The following is a 20,322-nucleotide window of genomic DNA, read 5'->3' as shown; positions in this document are numbered from 1 at the left end:
TGGATCTGTTTGCCTCTCCGGAGACACACAAACTACCACTATATTGTTCTCGGATGTACTCGCAGGACCGTCTGGAAGCGGATGCCTTCCTACTCAACTGGGAAGGGAGGTTCCTGTATGCATTCCCTCCGTTCCCTCTGATCATGCGAACGTTGGTACACCTAAAATCGTCCACGGCCACGATGATTCTCATAGCACCTCGGTGGCCGCGTCAGCACTGGTTCTCCCTGCTGCTCCAGCTCAGTGCCAGAGAGCCTCTTCCCCTGCCTGTCTCTCCTTCTCTGCTGTCTCAGAGTCAAGGATCCATGTTACATCCCAATCTGCAGTCATTGCACCTGACAGCCTGGTTTCTTGTTCCCTGACTCCTCCGGACCTGTCTCAATCGGTGAAGGAGGTGTTGGAAGCCTCCCGCAAGATCTCGACGAGGCTTTGCTATGCGCAGAAATGGACCAGGTTTTCCACCTGGTGCTCGTCTTTTCACCTGGATCCGGTATCAGTTCCGGTATCCTCGGTTTTAGAATATTTATTTCATTTGTCGCGCTCCGGCTTGAAAACCACTTCGGTGCGGGTTCATCTCAGTGCGATTTCTGCTTTCCACCAACCTCTGGAGGGACGCCCTCTGTCACTCCATCCCTTGGTGACACGCTTCATGAAAGGGCTACTCAGGGTTTGCCCCCCTCTTAAGCCTCCGTCTGTCGTGTGGAATTTGAATGTAGTTCTGGCTCAACTGATGAAACCCCCCTTTGAGCCACTCAACAAGTCCCTCTTGAAATTTCTGACTTGGAAGGCGGTGTTTCTGATTGCCCTCACCTCCGCCAGGCGGATTGGGGAGTTGCAAGCCTTGGTTGCGGACCCTCCTTTCACGGTCTTTCATCACGACAAGGTGGTCCTCCGCACCCATCCTAAGTTTTTACCTAAAGTTGTTTCGGACTTCCACCTCAATCAGTCCATTGTCCTTCCTGTGTTCTTCCCGAAGCCCCACTCCCATCCTGGCGAGATGGCGCTTCACACGCTTGACTGTAAGAGGGCGTTGGCATATTATCTTCAACGCACCAGGTCTCAGCGGAAGGTCCCTCAATTGTTTTTGTCCTTCGATCCCAATCGATTAGGGCATCCAGTTTCCAAGCGCACTCTGTCTAACTGGTTGGCCGCTTGCATTTCCTTTTGCTACACTCAGGCTGGCCTTCCTCCCCCTGGTCGGGTCACGGGTCACAAGGTCCGAGCAATGGCAGCTTCGATAGCTTTTCTCCGATCCACTCCGATGGAGGACATATGTAAGGCTGCCACTTGGTCTTCGGTTCATACATTCACCTCTCACTACTGTCTGGACACTCTATCCAGGAGTGACGGCCGGTTTGGCCAGTCAGTATTGCAAAATCTGTTTTCCTAAATTGCCATCCTCCCACCTGCCCTATTTTGGTTAGCTTGGAGGTCACCCACATGTGAGAATATCATGCCTGCTTGTCCTGGGATAAAGCACAGTTACTTACCGTAACAGGTGTTATCCAGGGACAGCAGGCATATATTCTCACAACCCGCCCGCCTCCCCGGGGATGGCTTCCTTGCTAGTTATGGAACTGAGGACCACGAGGTGGGATGCGCCCTCTAGTGGGCGAGAAGGCACGCACATGCGTGGTGCAGTGTGCAAACTTGAAACTTCAATCAAGTTTGCTTGAAAAGCTGTCCGCGCCGGGGCTCCGTAGATGACGTCACCCATGTGTGAGAATATATGCCTGCTGTCCCTGGATAACACCTGTTACGGTAAGTAACTGTGCTTTATGACCAATCTTACATGCCTTTTGAAATAGAATACATCTATCCCAGTGGTCTCAAGTCATAAGAACATAAGCAGTGCCTCTGCCGGGTCAGACCAGAGGTCCATCCCGCCCAGCAGTCCGCCCCCGCGGCAGCCCAACAGGTCATGACCTGCCTTAATCACCAGAAGGGGCCCCCTTGCCCCCTAGGTTTCTCATCGAAGTCCTATCTTCCCATCAATGTCCTAACCCTCCGGCCTTGCACCTGCACGACCTGGTGAGCTGTCTATACTTATGCAACACCCCAGCACCTCCCTCAGTACCCCACGATCCCCTTTTCCCTCAGGAATCTGTCCAATCCCTGTTTGAATCCCTGTACTGTACTCTGCCGGATCACTTCCTCCGGGAGCACATTCCATTTGTCCACGACCCTTTAGGTGAAGAAAAACTTCCTTGCATTTGATTTGAACCTATCTCCCTTCAGTTTCTCTGAGTGCCCCCTCGTACCTGTCGTCCCTTTTAGTCTGAAGAACCTGTCCCTGTCCACCCTCTCTATGCCCCTAAGTATTTTGAAGGTCTCAATCATATCCCCCCTGAGCCTCCTCTTTTCCAGAGAGAAGAGCCCCAGTTTATCCAGCCTCTCAGCATATGGGCAGTTTTCCAGCCCTCTTACCAGTTTCGTTGCCCTCCTTTGGACTCTCTCAAGAACTGCCATGTCCTTCTTGAGGTGCGGCAACCAATATTGAACGCAGTATTCCAGATGTGGGCGCACCATCGCTCGATACAGCGGCATGATGACTTTCCGCATCCTGGTTGATATGCCCCTCTTGATGATGCCCAGCATCCTGTTGGCTTTCTTCGAGGCTGCTGCACACTGTGCGGATGGTTTCATGGATGGATCCACTAGCACACCCAAGTCTCTCTCAAATCCGGTGTCTTCCAGCAATCTCCCCCCCATTTTATACTCGAACAACGGGTTCTTTTTCCCTATGTGCATGACCTTGCATTTATCTACGTTAAAGCGCATTTGCCATTTGTTTGCCCAGTCCTCCAGCTTATCGAGGTCCCTTTGCAGTTCCTCACACTCCTCCCTGGTCCTAACTCTGGCGCAGAGCTTGGTATCGTCTGCAAATTTTATAACCTCACACTTTGCCTCCGTTTCCAGGTCATTGATAAATATGTTGAAGAGTAGCGGCCCCAGCACCGATCCCTGCGGCACACCACTTGTGACTCCCCGCCAGTCAGAATATTGGCCCTTTACTCCGACCCTCTGTAGTCTACCTGACAGCCAGTGCTTGATCCATCTGTGTACATCCCCGCCCACCCCGTGGTTCCACAGCTTCCTAAGCAGCCTTTCATGTGGCACCTTGTCAAAGGCCTTTTGAAAATCGAGGTAAATGATGTCTATGGGTTCCCCTTTGTCCACCTGACTGCTTATTCCCTCAAAGAAGTACAGAAGGTTTGTCAGGCACGACCTTCCCTTACAGAATCCGTGCTGGCTTGTCCGCAGTAGGCCATTTTTCTCGATGTGCCCGGGGACCACATGCGGCCCGCCAGGTACTATTTTGAGGACCTCGGTATGTTTATCATAATCACAAAAGTAAATTAAAACAGTTTCTTGATCATGGGTCTCTTTAGCTATAAATTACAATATTATTATTAAGACTTAGCCAACAGGAAAGATTTATAAACTATAAAGAGTTTTACCTCATGCAAAATTGTCATTTCTTTAATAAGACATTAACTATTTTTTCTGAGGCCTACAAATCAAAAATGTGGCTCTGCAAAAGGTTTGAGTTGGAGACCACTGATCTATCCTGTCCAAAACCCCACAAGCTGCTGCTTTATCGAATAACACCCCTTTTGGAGATTTTTTTTTTTTTTTAATCTATATATATATATGGTAGGGTTTATGGGGTTTTTTTTAGGTTGAAAGACCTCAAGTGTTCACAGCTGTCTGGATTCGGAAATAATCCTACCAGGACAACCTATTGGTCTTAATTGCCTTTCCTGTATCACTCTTTTTTATTTTTTTATTAATCTTTATTCATTTTTAAAGCTCACAATAAGTGTAACATATAATACAATCATTTATACTTTAACATCACTTAATATATCATCAAATTCAAACTCGCATCAAATATCCCCCCTCCCTTATACCCAACAGTTATTCATGAGCAAAAGAAATCATAAAATATTCCTCCTCCACACCACCCTGAACGTGTATGAACAAAAGGGAAAAAATTAATATTTATTCTATGCAGTAATTTCAATCTTTACAGTATCTTGTTAATGGCTCCCAAATAACCTGAAATTTCCCTGCTGCATGGCAATTATCCTTTCCATTTTGAAAATGTGACACAAAGAGTTCCACCAAAAGCTACAATTCAGCCTATTCCAATTTTTCCAATTATTCGTCATCTGTTGTATGGCAACCCCCGTCATAATGAGTAGAAGCTTATTGTTATTAGAGGATATTTGGCTTTTTGCCCTCATTGACATGCCAAACAATACGGTGTCATAGGATAATGCCACCGGATTATCTAATAAATTATTTATTTGACCCCATATTGATTTTCAAAAAGCAAGTATCGATGGACAATAGAATAACAAATGATCTAATGTCCCAGCTTCAAGATGACAGCGTCAGCATCTATTAGATTTAGAGCTATCTAACTTCTGTAAACGAACCAAGGTCCAAAATGCTCTTTTTTAATTGTTTTTTAAAATATTTTGTTTTATTTTATTGACTAATGCCTAAAGTGATTGTGATCTCTCCGCTACTACTCATAACTTCAAAAACTGCCAAATTAGTTCTGGAGGCCGCAGAACTAATTTGGATGTGCGGAGGACTTGAGTCGGTCCAGAGAATGGCCATCAAGGATCTCCCGTATGAGGAACGGCTGGATAAATTAAAGCTATACTCTCAAGGAACGCAGAGAGAGGAGTGATATGATCGAGACATTCAAGTATCTCACGGGCCGCATCGAGGTGGAAGAAGTTATCTTCTTTTTCAAGGGTCCTGCAGCAACAAGAGGGCATCCGTGGAAAATCAGGGGCGGGAAACTGCACGGGGACACCAGGAAATTCTTTTTTACTGAAAGAGTAGTTGATCGCTGGAATAGTCTTCCACCCCAGGTGATTGAGGCCAGCAGCGTGCCTGTTTTTAAGGCCAAATGGGACAGACACGTGGGATCTATTCACAGAGAAAGGTAGGGGAGGGTCCTTGGGGTGGGCAGACTAGATGGGCCGTGGCCCTTATCTGCCGTCTATTTCTATGTTTCTATGACAATCTCCAATGTATTCTTTTAATTTTACTTTTGGGGGAGCATTCGTTCCTGTGCTACTAATGTTGATATAAATGTAAAAGCCACATTCATATATTGTCAACGCAGTATACATATACTACTATTACTACTACTATGAATTATTTCTATAGCGCTACCAGACGCACGCAGCGCTGTACAGAGTCACAAAGAGTAAGAAAACAGCCCCTGCTTGAAAGAGCTTACAGTCTAAACAGACAAACAGGATGTCATGAATACAGTTAATCTGCTGGCTGGGTTGAGGGCAGAGGGAAGTCCAGGACAATCAAGCCATTGTGACATCACTGATGAGGTGGGCTCTTATTGGAGGAATGAGGCATTATGACATCACAATCTCAGCTCTGCTTCCCAAAGACTCAAACTCTTCACACTACTACTACTATGAATTATTTCTATAGCGCTACCGGACGCACGCAGCGCTGTACAGAGTCACGAAGGAGACAGTCCTCCTCGAGTCCTGACTCTACTAGACCCGCCCAAAGGTATAAACTATCCTTCCCCTCTCTACACGGTATTCGCTATGGAGGCAAACTGGGAAAATCCCTTCTCTTCAGAATCACAGGTCTCTGGAATGACCTTACTACCCCGCTGCGGAACCTGGACTCCCTCCAATTATTCCGCAAGAAACTGAAAACCTGGCTTTTCACTAAAATGTAATTCTATCCCCCCCTTACTCTTCTCTTCTATATATAAGTTCATGTAAACCTTTTTTTTTCCTTCTCTTCCTATATTTTAAGTTCTTGTAAACCGTGCCGAGCTCCACATCCGTGGAGATGATGCGGTATATAAACTTAAGGTTTAGTTTAGTCCCTACTCAAAAGAGCTTACAATCTAAACAGACAACACAAACATGATGTTATAGATACAGTTAAGGGGAACGATTAATCAGCTGGCTGGGTTGGAGGGCAGAGGAGTAAGGTTTAGGATTGAAAGCTATATCAAAAAGAGTGGGTTTTCAGTCTGCTTTTAAACATAGTAGATGACGGCAGACAAAGACCCAAATGGTCCATCCAGTCTGCCCAACCCGACCCAATCCAAATTATTATTTTTTTTTTTTTACTTTTTTTCTTCCCAGCTATCTCTGGGCAAGAATCCAAAGCTCCACCCGGCACTGTGGTTGGGTTCCAACTGCCGAAATCTCTGTTAAGACTTACTCCAGCCCATCTACACCCTCCCAGCCACTGAAGCCCTCCCCAGCCCATCCCCCACCAAACGGCCATACACAGACACAGACCGTGCAAGTCTGCCCAGTAACTGGCCTAGTTCAATCTTTAATATTATTTTCTGATTCTAAATCTTCTGTGTTCATCCCACGCTTCTTTGAACTCAGTCACAGTTTTACTCTCCACCACCTCTCTCAGGAGCGCATTCCAGGCATCCACTACCCTCTCCGTAAAGTAGGGCTTGATGGACAAACTCGGGTAATTTATTCCAGGCTTAGGGGCAGCTAGATGAAAGGAACGGTGTCTGGAATTGGCAGTGGAGCAGAAGGGCAACGCTAAGAGCGACTTAACTGAGGAATGGAGTTCTCTGGGAGGTGGATAAGGAGAGAGAAGCGAGGAGAGATACTGAGGGGCAGCAGAATGAACCCATTTATAGGTCAGCCATAGGAGCTTGAACTGTATGCGATGGCAGATGGGGAGCCAGTGAAGTGACTTAAGGAGAAGGGGTGACAAGAGCGTAGCGAGGTTGGTAGAAGATGAATCGCGCAGAAGAGTTTCGTACAGAGTGCAAGGGGGAGAGACAACACTGAGGGATACCAGTTAGGAATAGATTGCAGTAATCTAAGCGTGAGGTATCAAACATTAAATAAACTTGGAAACTAATCGGCTACATTACTGCATGTTAACTAGTTAGCACAAGAAGACCACCACAAGAGCCTTACCACATACAAAATGGGTGCCGATGTCTGCTGACACTAAAATATCTGAATGGCCACATGCTAATGGCAATATTAATGTATGAAATGCAATCCAAGTTTTTTGTATATTTGATATACCACAATTGGATAACAACTATGCGGTTTACATAACATCACTATATATAGAAATAATTAAAAAGGTTGAAATACAATTTCAATAGTAACAGAAAGAAGATAAAATTATTTGTAAAAACAAAATTATATGCTTGCTATCTTTTCCCTTTATCACTGTCCAGATCCAAAGAGGGAACAGGGTACTCATATATAAGTAACTCCCTGTTCAACTTGTTGGCACACGTGACCACCATCAACTCGTACAAAATAACACTCCAGTAAAAACAGTGCTAGGAGAGCAGTGTATCCACCTGAGATTGCAGGGGAGGACGAGAGGCGCTGGCTGACTGCCTATAGGACGTGCTTCTTGCGTCGAAAAGCACATCCTGTAGGCAGTCAGCCAGGACCTCTCCTACTCTCCACGCCTCTTCCCTTCCAACACCCCCAAATGGCAGCTCAGGGCCCCGTCTGGAGGGCCTTCATGCCTGTACGTCGGTGTAATGATGTCACGAATGCACAGCTCTCGAGCCGCAGCCACCACATTTAGTGAATCATAACTTCACAAAGTTTGTGAGACACTGACTTAGAGGAAAAGCCTCAGACAGTAACTGGAGCATGTTTAAGGTAACCTTAAAACTGAGTTTGAAAGATTATATTTCATTGATGTTTGAAGGAGGTTTTCATGTCAATGATTATAAGATCTCAAGCATCATGAGTGCACTTTGTAGGGTCTGAGGCTTTTTCTCCTTGTTAATACACTACTATATTCTCCTGACATTGCTTTTACTGGAATGCTATTTTGTATGAGTTGTTTATTGTATATACAGCTGGTATATCTTAACTTAAGTTATACATGTGATCACTACACAAAAGCAGATATAGTACAACAACCAGCGCAAAACAGAAAAGAGAGACATGACGGCAGATAAAGGCCAAATGATCCATCCACTCTGCCCATCCGCAGCTTCCACTAGCTCCTCCTCTCCCTATTGGCTAAGGATCTATACACCTGCATTGTGAGGTCATAAAGCTTTATGCTTATAGAAACAAGATGGCAGATAAAGGCCAAATCCCACCCTTTCCCACCCGTCCCCGTGAGGAATCCCTCTGTCCCCACCCGTCCCCGCGAGGAATCCCTCCGTCCCCACCCATCCCCGCGAGGAATCCCCTTCGTCCCCGCCCGTTCCTATAAACTTCAGAAATAGTTATTTCATTTAATTATGCTACTGAATTAAAGGCTCTGGTAGAGACCCATTTACAAATAAGCAAAGAGACTTTATTCATTTGGAAATATTAATTGGAAAGAATACATACTTTGTAAATGGGTTTCTACCAGAGCCTCTAATGTAAATATAAATACTCAGCTGATGAGAACCCCCAAGCTGTCAGCTGAGGACTTCTTTTGCAGTTGTCTGGGGGTCCCTTTTGCCAAGCTTGGCAGGCAGCAGTAGCGTCCCTGAGTCACAGATGCTGGCACCTCAATGGCTCATGGATGTTGCCAGCGACTGCTGTGCTTGGTGGAGGGGAGTTCTGGCTGTCTCTAGAGGAAGTCCTCTGCTGGTGGTGCTTGGGGATCCCCACCAGTCACAGCAAGGGTCAGCAAGTACTTCAACACTGTAGAAATAAAACCAGAAATGCATTTCCTTTTCTTTTGAACACAATACAAAGACATCTGCTATATACATTTCTCAAAGCTAACATATTTTAGTCAATAAATTCCGTTTTTTACCTTTGTTGTCTGGAGACTTATTTTTCCATAAAGTTGGTCCCAGTTTTTTTTTTCTGCTTTCCCATCTTCTGTAAATTCTTGTTGCTGTCCATTGGTTCCTCCTACCATGGTCCAGCATTTATTCCTTTCTCATCTTTCGCCCCTGCCCACCAGTCCCATGCCCAACATTTCTCCTTCTATCACCCCTCTCCAGCACCATGCCACATCTCTCCCTCCATTCCCTTCACCACTATGTCCAACATTCCTCCCTCTTGCATCCATTTCAATCTGTCCGTTCCAACACAATATTTCTCCCTCTCAACTGTACCTCACTCCCTCCCTATGACCAAAAATTCTCCTTTCTTCCATTCCCCATGTACACAACCATCTCTTTCCCTTCCTTCCTCTCTCCCAAGTTCATGCCTTCTGTGTCCAAAAACTCATTCCCTCCCCCACCACAACATTTCTTTCCCTCCCTTCCTCTCTCCCAAGTTCCTGCCTTGTGTCCCAATACATTTCCCTCCCCCCCACCCCACCCCCTGGATGTGTAAGGAAATCTAATAAAAAGAGATAAATGACAATTATTACGATGCAACAAATGCAGTCAATGGGCTCCATACCCTATTAAAAGTATTAATAAACCCTAACATTCCACATTAATTCTCTCATACTTATAAGTGGTACAAACATTTGTCCACCAAAATGTGTAATTCAGTCTGTCATAGCTCTTCCAATTATGTGTAACCACTAACCAGTTAGCATAGTGGGCAATGTGCACATATATTGACAAGTAAATCCAGACCTACTCCAACTCTCTGCCATTGACCGCCCCAACCAAGAGGAGAAAATAATTGCCCAGTGGTTATCATGCACAAATGGCAAAATCTAACCAGTACACTTTAGCATATCCCACTGGCAATTTTTCTGTGTTAAATGCTGGTGACCCTCATACAACTTAGTAAAAGAGTCCTAAAAAGCATAATGTGTCTGTGTATTAATTCAGTCAACTTGCCTTGTGTCCAAAAACGCATTCCCTCCCCACCTCTTTCCCTCCCTTCTTCCATTCTCTCTCCCATGTTCATGCCTTGTGTCCAAAAACACACTCCCTCCCCTCTTTTGTGTTCCGCGTTTGCCGCCCAGCCCTCATCTGCCAGCAAATTACCATCCAAATGTAGCTCGAGCCGCGAGGCTCGTCTTCTATTTCCTGCCTGCACTGCCGCAGCACATAGCCTACCGGAAGTCAGCGCTGACATCGGGAAAGACTTCAGTTCGGCTATGTGTGCTGCGGCAGGGTAGGTAAGAAAAGAAGATGAGCCTCGCGGCTCGAGATGCATCGAATCCCGCAGGATCCAAGTGACCCTATGGGGCGTCCCCACGGAATCCCCGCGACCCTAGGGGCATTCCCACGGGATCCCCGTGACCCGAAGGGGGAACCTGCGGGATCCCCGTCGTCCCCATTCCCCCATGCAGCTCTCTAGTGCTGACTCCTTAGGTGGACCCTAACATAAGGTAACTATGATTTGGATGATTCTTCCCGATGTGCATCACTTTGCATTTGTCTACATTAAATTTCATCTGCCATTTAAATGCCCAGTCTTCCAATTTCCTAAGGTCTTCCTACAATTTTTCACAGTCCTCATGTGTTTTAACAACCTTGAATAGTTTTGTGTCATCTGTAAATTTTAATCACCTTGCTTGTCATTCCAATTTCTAGATTATTTATAAATGTGTTAAATACAGATCCCTGTGACACTTCATTATTTACCTTCCTCCGTTGAGAAAAATGGCCATTTAACCCTACCCGCATGACTCATTTTCTTAGGAGTCTCTCACGAGGAACTTTGTCAAAAGTTTTCTGAAAATCTAGATACACTACATCAACTGGCTCATCTTTATCCACATGTTTATTCACACTTGTCCCATTAAACCTTGTTTGTCAACATCAGGGGTGTCCAACCTTTTGGCTTCCCTGGGCCGCATTGGACAAAAAAAAAAATTTCTGGGGCCGCACAAACACTAACACTAGCTGATGAGCAAAAAAAAGGTTGAGCAAGTCCCAAATTTGCACTCACTAACATAGAAGATGCACATATCTAATAATAAACCTTCATAAAAAGCAGTAATACTTAACCTGACTGACTGATCCTCCATGTGCACTGCTAACAGTGGGAGCAGCCACAGGCTTCCGCATCCCCCCTCTGATGAGCAGGGATGTGCGCTCCTGGTTCTCCCATTCACTTCTATTACAGCTAAGATGAGCCTCTTCAGAGGTGAGCCTCATCAGAGCGGGGATGCTAAATCAGCTGTCAGCAGCGCATGTGAAGGATCGTTTAATCAGGGTAAATATTACTGCTTTTTGGCCTTCCACTTTGAGCTTAGGCTCCCTCAAAATGAACATCTCCCCTGGTTGTAGCTAGTAGGGATCCCCAAGCCTTACCAACTGACGGCCACCTCCTCCCCCTCCAACTTCCCAAGTTCTGCAGCTGGCAGCAATATTGCAGAGCTGCTGCCTTCCCTCACCCCCCCCCCCCTTGGCTTTCATGCATTCATGAAAGCAGGGGTAGCTTGAGGATATTGCCATTGGCTACAAAGCTTGGAGATTTTGAGTTACCAGACAGGAGGAAGATGTCTTCAGTTGGCAGGGCTTGGGAATCCCCACTAGCTCAAGTATTTATAAATTGCACTCAGGCAGGGAGAAACTTTGGTGCCCATCCACTAATTTGGGGCTCCAGTCCCTCCCCAAAATCAGCTGTATATGACTATGCTACTGAATACAAAAATAATTGTGATGTACATATTAGAGAATGACACGGGGAGCGATCCCCGCAGCGAACCGCTGCGTGGCTGCGGTTTGGCTGCGGGTTATGGTGACCTCATTAGCAAATCGCCGCAGACGCGGGGACAAATCCTTTCACCGCCCGCAAAAACGGTGAATAGATTTGTCCCCGCGGGCCAATGTCCCCCCTTCTAGGAACCGCTATTTACCTGTGTTTCACCTGCACGTTGCCGCATTGACTCCGCCCCCCAATATACTGGCTCCTCATTTGTCAGATCAACCCTTCCTGCCAATAGAACCCGCCCCCCCCCCCGACGATCGCCGGCAGGAAGGTGCTCAGCCCTTCATGCCGACAGAACTAGCCCTCCCCAACGATCGCGGCAGGAGGGTACCCATCCCCTCCTGCCTACCCCACCCCCCCCCCCAACGGCCCTCCCGACGATCGCAGCAGGAGGATATCCAACCCCTCCTGCCAGCTCCCCAACAGCCCCCCTATGATCACTGGTAGGAGGGTGCCCAACCCCTCCTGCCGGCCCCCCCAACGGCCCCCTATATCGCCAATAGGAGGGTGCCCAACCCCTCCTGCCGGACCCTCCCCCAACAAACCCCGCCATCCCGAAACACCACCCTTAGTCTTACTTTCCAAGTTGGACCGGACAGCTCCTCGCTCGTCTGGCCAGCAGGCCTGCCTCCGTCCAAATGAGGCGGGCCCGCCCCTCCCCTCCCCTGCCTAACCCACAGGATCCTAGGGCCTGATTGGCCCAAGCACCTAAGGCCCTCCTATAGCGGGAGTGGCTTTAGGTGCCTAGACCAATCAGGCCCTAGGATCCTGTGGGTTGGGCAGGGTAGGGGCGGGCCCGCCTCATTTGGACGGAGGCAAGCCTGCTGGCCATACGTGTGAGGAGCCGTCCGGTCCAACTTGGAAAGTAAGACTAAGGGGGTTCCGGGGTGGGAGGGTTCGTTGGGGGGGGTCCAGCAGGAGGGGTTGGGTACCCTCCTGCCGGCGATCTTAGGGGAGGCCATTGGGAGGACCGGCAGGAGGGGTTGGGTACCCTTCTGCTGCGATTGTCGGGAGGGCCGTTGGGGGGGGTCTACAAGAGGGGTTGGGTGCCCTCCTGCCATGATCGCTGGGGGGAGGGGAGACTTGCAGCCGTAGCCGCGGTCACTATGCTAATCACGATTAGCATAGTGACCGCGATTAGGTACACGATTTGGTACACGATTAGGTACACGATTTGCCGCGATTAGGTACAGCGGCCGCGTCTACTTACCATGTAGGCTAACATTGTAAGCATTAAAAGTACATGTCGTGTTTGTTTTTGTATAGTTATTAACTAATATTTAACTAAGTTTTAAAGTTTTAAAGAATGTTTCCTTTATACGTAAATAAAGAAAAGTATTTAAAATCGTACCCGTTTGAGGCTTTTATATATGCAGTGGTGACGGTGACGGGGCGGTGAATGGGGTTGCAGTGGCGGTGACGGGGCGGTGAATGGGGTGGCAGTGGCGGTGACGGGGCGGTGAAGGGAATGGCGGTGACGGGGCGGTGCAGAGGATGGTGAGACGGGGACGGGGCGGTGACGGGGACCAATTTTTTCACCGTGTCATTCTCTAGTACATATCCCAAAGCTAACATATTCCAGTTAATAAATTCAAAATAAAACAATTTTTTCTACCTTGTTGTCTGGATGTTTTGTTTTTCCATCATGGTCCCAGTTTCTCTTTCTGCCTTTTCTCTATCTTCAACTAATTCTTTTTCCAGTGTCTGCTGTCCATTTTTTTTCTCCTCTTCTCTCATTCCATTTCCTTCTTATGCCTGTCCAACGTATTGATTTTTCCTTTTCAGCTTTCTTAATTTTTTCTTTTCTTTTTTGCCTCTGTCCACTCAAATCTTGCCTTTTTTCTCACCCTTCTTCTTTTAAAATGTTGAGCTACCTCTCAATTTTCCATCTTCTCTCAGTCCCTAGCTCTCCCATTTTCCATCTCACTCCTTTCACAGCCTCCTATTCCCTTCTATCTACTCTCCAGTACTACATTTCTACCACTGTACTCACTGCTCTCTCACTCATCTTGTCATCTCCCTTTTGACCTCATCCACATGGCTCAACACTTTAAAAATCCCCCTCTCTCTCTCCTCTGGTCAGGCTATAACTCCCTGTCCCTTTCTTTCCATCTCCTAGCATCTTCTTATCCCAGCTCTCTTCCCTCCTAACCTCCCATGGATCCATCTCTACTCATCTGTCCCCATGATCCAACATTTTGCTCCCTCTCTTTTCTGTTTTTCTTCTTCCCTCCTCCTTTGTTGCTAAACAATGAAATGGAGGGACAAAAAGAGATGCTGCATCTCTCTGTCTTGCATCCACAGGCCTAACATTTCTCCCTCCCTCCCTTCCATCCCCAGATCCAACTTCTCTCCCTTTCTCTTCCCAACTGCCCCATCCCATCTCTCCCCCTGCCTGCCTGCCTCCTTTCCCCAGGTCCACCATTTCTCCCTTTCTCTTCCCAACAGTTCTCCCTTCAAGTATCTCTTTTCCTCTTCCTCTACACCACCCCAGGTCCAACTTATCAGACCATTGCCCACGATCTCTCTCTGTACTCTGTTTCTGGCCCCATAAGCTCTCCCCCACGCCCAATCTAGCACTTATTTTAATACAAGTCCAGGAAGCTTCCTCTGCCCAGTATGTTCTCCCCCTTCTTTCCACGCCCATGCATCTCTAACTCACTCTTCTCCCACCATCATGTCCAATAATCCTCTCTCTCTCTCCCTCCTCTCTCTGCCCAATACTTCTCCTCTTTTTTTCATCTCCCCATGTGCACCATCTCTTTCCCTAGACAGACACCCAATTCTCCCTTTCTATTCTCTCCCTCACCTCAGCATCTCTTTCCCTTACTCCCTCCATTCTTCCATCCTATGGCTCATGCTCCCCTCCCTCCTTCCCTTCTAAGTTAAAAAAAATACCACTTAACTTGTAGAAGTTCCATATTTGTGGATATTGAATGAAACAGAGTCACAATAAGATTTTTCTTCCATCTCCTTCTCTCCCGAGTTTATGGTGAGAGATGTCCTCCTCTCCCCATATTACTAGCCAAATTTGCTTGGTTTCTATTTAAGTTTGCAGCAGTTTCAGGTTTTTGTTTTTTGCCTTTGTGGTAAATATAAAGAATAGTATTGTAACCTAAATAAACCTACCCTAGTGGAGTATATAGTCCAATAATATTTTAGAAAAATTTCCACTATTACTTATTCAGAGAAGTGCACTCATTTTTTAACTTTTAATTTAAATTACAACGGGAAAAGGCCTCAGATATGGAGCCTACGCACAGTCATTGGCTGAATTGATCAGCGTGGTTGTCACGCTCCGTGCTCCAGTCATCGGCCAGCTAAAACCCGTCTTTTTAACTTAATTTCAAAAAAGCTTAAATCTTATTTTTTCATAATAAATTATTAACGTTAATGTTCATTAAAACTTAGCTTATATTCTAAATCAATTTTATGGATTTTTTTCTTTTTTATAGATTTTCATGCACAACTCTATATTCACTGAAAACAGTACTGTAATGGTAACTTAGCTTCACAGTGGTATGAATGCCTCCCACATATGCCAACGCGGCCAGCGTTTCGCAAATCTGTCAAAAAATCGCTGCATCAGGGCCGGATTCAGGGCATTCCAACAAATGTTTATTACACTGTGTTAACGCGGCCAGCGTTTCGCGAATCTGTCAAAAAATCGCTGCGTCAGGGCTGGATTCAGGGCATTCCAACAAATGTTTATCTAAAAGAACAAGCATATTTAATTATTCCTCTTGTCCAAAATTCAAAACCAAGTAAAGATAGAAAATTTTCAATACTTACTACACTGTGTTATTCCTATTAGCTATTTTCAGAAAGAGCTCTCTCTCTGAATAAGTAATAGTGGTATTTTTTTTCTAACATATTATTGGTAAATATAAAGAGCCATCCATGATTGTGGAAAATCTTTGTTCATGGCACGTTGTCATTCTTGGTATCATAAGAACCTTCCTGTTGGTGGTTGTCTTGGCAGGTCCAGTATTGGGCTCCCTTGCTGCAGTTCTCCGCGTGCGGCGTTGTCTCCTTGCGAGCGATTCACAACTGTTTTGAAAGCCTTCTCGCATTCCCTTCCTTCTTTGCTTCCGGCAAGTTTTTATTTTATGGTCGGCTCCCTTGCTGCAATCCTCCGTGTGCGGCGTCAGCTCCTATGCGCGATTCACGGCTGCTTCAAAAGCATTCTCTCTGACGTCATGACGTCAGAGGGAACGCTTCTGACACAGCTGCAGATCGCACAGGAGGAGCCAAAACCGCACGTGGAGGATTGCAGCAAGGGAGCCGACCATAAAATAAACATTCGCCAGGAGGCAAAGAAGGAAGGGAATGCGAGAAGGCTTTTGAAGCAGCCGTGAATCGCTCACGAGGAGCTGTCTAGAAAACTAAATACCTACTGGAGAGAGTCACAGAAGGAAGGGAGGGAGAAGCTTGGGCCGCACGGAACTCCTTGCTGGGCCGCATGCGGGCCACGGGTTGGATACCCCTGGTCTACATGTTCTGTAATTATATTTGAAATAATAGTTTCCACTATTCACCTAACACTGAAGTCAGGCTTACTGTTCTGTAATTTCCCGGACCATTCCAGGAACCCTTTTAAAAAATCAGCATAACATTGGCCATCCTTCAGGTACTACAGATGATTTTAGCAATAGGCCACAGATTACTAACAGCAGATCAGCAATTTCATGTTTGAGTTCTTTTAGTACTCTGGGTTGTATACTGTCTGGTCCAGGTGATTTGTCACTCTTTAACTTGTTGAGTTTACTTAAATTCTCTTCTGCTATAAAATCAGTTTTTATTCTTTTTGATATGTGAAACATACAACTTACGCATTTTGGAAGAAATAAACATACTTGTTTATTGAGGTTTTTCCACAGTGACAGAGTGCAACCTTGTTTTCAAAAGAAACAAAACATCAATCACAATAGTGCAACAGGGTTCAGTGTATAATAAGCAAGAGAGGAGGGGGGGGGAATGGTTGTTATCCCTTTAAAATTCGCAGTCCAATAAATGAAAAGAAAAAGCAACAAAATATTCACTACATTTCTCTTTTGCCAAATTACAGGACAGTAAAAAGGGCTTTCGGCTGGGTTGTAGGGGCAGTAAGTTTTGACAGAATTCCATTCGCAACCCAGTTATCCCACCTCCGAAAGTGACCAACAGCAAGTTCTTGGAGGAAGGGTGTTAAGAAACAGGGTCGGTGCACAGTTGGCTATTTGCTGTCATCCTACTTTCATGTTTACAAGACTAAGGAAGATATTGGGCCTCCACTGGTACATTTTGGTGAGCAGCACCTCAGCCCACTGGTATCCTAAAGTGGCCCAAGTTTGAAATCAGTGCAAGTAGAAAATAAGAGGCCATTTGGTATGTGCTCATATTTCCTGAAGTGCATTAAAGTGATTCTGTAGCCATGAAATATAACACACTTTTCATATACACCGATATAGCCAGAAGATGCTAATTCAGCGTCCTTAGCTACATCTTTGACCTATGCGCTCGTCAGTAGACTTATACTGTCGACTGCTGTCCAAGATACCAGAGGTGCTAGCTGTTGGTAACAAACAAGTGAAAAATGAGATGGCCATAACTTCATGTCCATAAAAATGTTAGGCTTGTGTTTTTGGAGAATGGTAGCTCTGCTTTGGCCTATGTTCCTGGTGCAATGGGGCCAAAGGAAACAGGGGGTCCAACCTTGTCTGCAGTGAAAAAACAACCAGGAGCAAACAAACCAAAACTGCAGACGTGTACAAGATGCAGGCAAAATTTATTGTGACAAATAAATTATATCTAAAAACCTTTTTACCAAACGAGGGACCCAACACGGTCCGTGTTTCGGACAACCTTCATCAGGGGTCCATGGATGGTCCATGCTTGCGACTCTTGGCAAAACATATATTCTGTTATTTCTCCAGTTTTTTTGTGACATACTTTTCTTTCCCTTTTTTGCCATGGACCCCTGATGAAGGTTGTCCGAAACACGGACCGTGTTGGGTCCCTCGTTTGGTAAAAAGGTTTTTAGATATAATTTATTTGTCACAATAAATTTTGCCTGCATCTTGTACACGTCTGCAGTTTTGGTTTGTTTGCTCCTGGTGCAATGGGATCAGCCGCTGTGCAAATGCAGTACTCAAGCATTAGGGGCTATGCCTCAATCAATGTAGGTGGGAATTTGGTGCTCTGCATTCACTCTCCTGTGCCTCGCGGGTCTTCTGCATGAGATGTACCCGACTGCCAATGTCTCTAGCACCACAGAGAGTAAGAGTGGCTCCTGCAGCATCACTCAGTCTCTCAAATACAGAGTAATAATCTCAAAAGATTTGTGGAAGGCCCCTGCGATAGTGTAGAATTCTTGGCCCAGCTGAGAAAAGTTAGCACATGGCCTACCTAATCTTGACAGAAGCTCTTACACAGCTGAAAGAAATCAGATGAAGTAATTCTTTCATTAAACATATAGTCCTTAAGGTTTCCTGATGTGGACAGAGGGATCCCATGGTACATAACAGGAGTGAATCTGGCATAATAAACACAGCTGTGCACCAAATAGCAACAATAAAAGGTACGGCATCTGTAAAGTTAGGTTATCCGTAAACATCTGGCAGACTGTTAGCTACAAAGCGTTTCTTGACTTGGCAGCCCTGGAAATGAAAGCAAAAACTAGGCACCTTACAACCAGAAATGCGATAGAAAGCCAACCCACCACTTTTATGTGGTCTTCAGTCAAGACGCACAGCCACAAATTCTGAGCCCCAGGTGCTGTGGTAAATACAAACTTTCTGTTGTCAGTGGCCTCCAATCTGCGGTCCCTGAGTATTGGCGGTGGAAGAAGACCTGGAAATATTTAGCTTGCACGGTTTGATCTCGGACTCCACAGAACCTATTCTGGCCTTCTCCTGGGATTCTTCAGCTCGGGTCTCCTGCTGCAAAGACCCGGAACACGTTGGAATCATGCTTCAGCATATCTATCCCCTGACTTTTCATGCTACCAGTGAGATATGGTAATAGAGGTTTACACTCAACAAAGGATCTCGGGGGGGTGAGGAGTCTATTAACAAGGCAGTGTCTGCGGTACACTCAGAACATCTGCATGGGCTGGTTTTAGAAACCTACAGTATAAACAGCTGCCATCACGTCAGCTTTGTACTCATTGCATGTAAACGTTAATTTCAAGGTTCAGACTTGTATCAGCATGCATTAGCAATCTCTGCACATAAAAAAATACCCTTCTCTGCTATTTTAGCGACTAGTGCAGTACAGTGTGACATTTCATTACAAAAAGCAACAATAGAACAAGTATAGGCCTCCATTTCCAGTTCTTGATTTTAATAAATAATCTAATTTTTTTGAAAAACATTTTTCCTTTAATTAAGAAAAAATGACACCTGCAGAATGTCCGACATATAAAATCCACGAAGGCAGCAAAAGGTTCGGGTGAATCATGTGAAAATCTTTGCGAATCATCCAGAAAATGGCACTCGGAACTCAGCACAAGCAAAGTCTTTAAACTTTTAAAATTTGAAAGATCAGTGAAACAGTGCTGACAGACCTCGGTGTGCCATGCACTCACAAAGCAAGAAGACAGCTGAAACGATGGCTGCCCTCCCAGCCAACAAGCATCAATGCTCAGGCCAAAGAGTGTGCCCAGGTCATCTCAGCAAGGGGTCTGAGGAGGGGGGTGATCAAAGTTGGAGGGCAATAAGCAAAGAAAAGGACCAAAGAAAGGGTCCCATCGTTCATTGCAGATTGTTAACTACAGAGCTTTGGAAATCACAGAGATCAGGAGACAAGATGGGTTGCATAACCCTTTTACCTATAAACATACAATGGGAGAAAACACTTGGCATCATTGGCTAATTCATTCTCATTCAGCAAGTGATATTAAAACGACCAGGAGCTGCTTTCTAGCAAACACAATCCTGTACAAAGTTAAGAAGTACTGGGATGCTGCAAAAGATTCCTCTGTGCTGTTTTGCTCATGACACTAATGGCTTTTTCTGTCTGTCCTGAAATATAAACCAGCGTCACCTGGTTTATGTTCTGGTCTTGCTATGGAAATTTTGTTTTGCCTCTGATTCAGTGCATCAACCGGTTAATTGCCTTTTCAATTTGGGGATTCACCCGGGCCAATTCTACAACTGGGCGCCTCCATTTAGGTACCCCCAAGAGCAGACAGTCAGTGGCAAAGTCTGCGGACCACCCTGGGCGCCATCTTTGTGGGAGGAGCCAGCGCCTCGTCTCCTCTCCGTCCCCTCACGTACCTCTTTAAATGTTCACCTGCATGAACAGCATCTTCTTCATGCTGCTCGGCCAGCTTAAGCTCCCTTCTAATGTCACTTCCTGGTTGTGGAACCAGGACGTGACATCAGAAGGGAGCCGAGGCTGGCGCGAGCAGTGGGTGGAACATGCTGCTTGCGCCAGAGAACATTTCAGGAAAAACGTGGGGGGTAGAATGGGGGTGCACAGTGTGGTGGTGCCGGATACCACCACCCATGGCGCTAACCTCCTTCACTTCGCCACTGCCTCCCACGAGCAAAATGCCTGATGTACAAGATAGTTGCGAAGGCGGCATGTGCAGGTATTTTAAATATTTACACGTATAAATCTAGATTCAGTAAAAGGCACCCAAAAATAGCCACATGGAGCTCTATTCTATAAAGGGTGCGCCAAGTTAGAGCCAATTCCACGCCAAACTTTGGGCATAAGGATGTACACCAACTTAAAT

The sequence above is a fragment of the Geotrypetes seraphini genome, chromosome 7, assembly GCF_902459505.1.
Source record: "Geotrypetes seraphini chromosome 7, aGeoSer1.1, whole genome shotgun sequence".
In the NCBI taxonomy this organism is placed as follows: Eukaryota; Metazoa; Chordata; class Amphibia; order Gymnophiona; family Dermophiidae; genus Geotrypetes; species Geotrypetes seraphini.
The sequence above is the reverse complement of the archived record's forward strand: the minus strand, read 5'-3'. Positions refer to the sequence as shown.